Here is a 1,104-nt window from a genome sequence, read left to right as displayed (position 1 = left end):
ACTAGCAGAAGAACTAGCCAACTGAGCTAGTTGAGTCTCCAACATCTTGTTATGCGTGCCCAAATTTTCCAGTTGAGCTTTTGTGTCAGCTTGAAAAGCATTGAACCCCTTCTGCATCTGGAACATCATATTCTTCAACTCTGTCATGGCTGGGTCAGCAGGAGGAGCAGGCTGTGGAGGTGCTTGATTTCTCTGAAAACCAGGTGGAGCTTGTTGTGAAGGTTGGTATTGTTGACCCTGTTGTTGAGGTGGATATGGTTGTTGAGGTTGAGGGTTCAACACATTAGTACTCCTATATGAGAGGTTGGGATGGTGTCTTAACCCAGGATTAGGTGTTGGAATAGGGGTTGAATTGGTTCCTAGGTTGTGATTGGAAAGCATTGACGGCCTCACAGTTATTTCCCAATGCAGGACACTCTTGAGAGTTGTGCCCAGATATTCCACAAGCATCACATACATGCACATTATAGTTAGAAGCACTAGCCATCGCATTAACACTCATATGGGAGGAATCATTACCTAACTTCAGGGAGTCAATTTTCTGAGTTAGAGTAGCTAGTTGCCCAGACAGTAGAGAAATGGCTTCAACATCATGTTTACCCCCTTTTTCAAAGAGGAACGAATGGTAGAGGCTTGATTAGATGCTAGCTTCTCCAAAAGTTCATACCCTTCCTCAATTGCTTTATCCATGAAGAACCCACCAGATGCTCCATCAATTACCCGTCGTGTATCTGCATCAACTCTAGTGTAGAAAATCTGACACAAGTACCACTGGTCCAACCCATGATGAGGACATAGACGCTGCAGATCCTTGAACCGCTCCCAAGCTTCATATAGAGATTCACCAGGATCTTGGGTGAAAGTAACTATGGCATGTCTCATATCTGCAGTTTTCTGGTAAGGGTACCACTTGATGAGGAAAATCTTGGAAAGTTCTGGCCAGGTGGTGATGGTGGAAGGCAGCTTGTTATACCAGAACAAAGCTTTATCGCGCAGAGAGAAACCAAATAGGAGGAGTTTCATCTCATCAGGAGTAACACCAGCTTGCTTCTGAGTAGCACAACACTGTAAAAATCTCTGCAGATGCTGATTTGGGTCTTCAGA

The 1,104-nt window shown here is 44.5% G+C and overlaps 1 non-coding gene across 1 annotated transcript; it reads left to right on the top strand.

The window, feature by feature from the left end:
- The first annotated feature begins 778 nt into the window (after positions 1-778).
- On the top strand, positions 779-885 carry LOC125492074 (small nucleolar RNA R71). The gene has a single exon (XR_007268524.2). It is a non-coding gene; the product is annotated as a small nucleolar RNA R71 (small nucleolar RNA).
- Positions 886-1,104: the final 219 nt, after the last annotated feature.

This window comes from Beta vulgaris, chromosome 7 (assembly GCF_026745355.1).
Source record: "Beta vulgaris subsp. vulgaris cultivar EL10 chromosome 7, EL10.2, whole genome shotgun sequence".
NCBI lineage: Eukaryota > Viridiplantae > Streptophyta > Magnoliopsida > Caryophyllales > Amaranthaceae > Beta > Beta vulgaris.
This window is presented reverse-complemented; position numbering and strand designations above follow the sequence as displayed.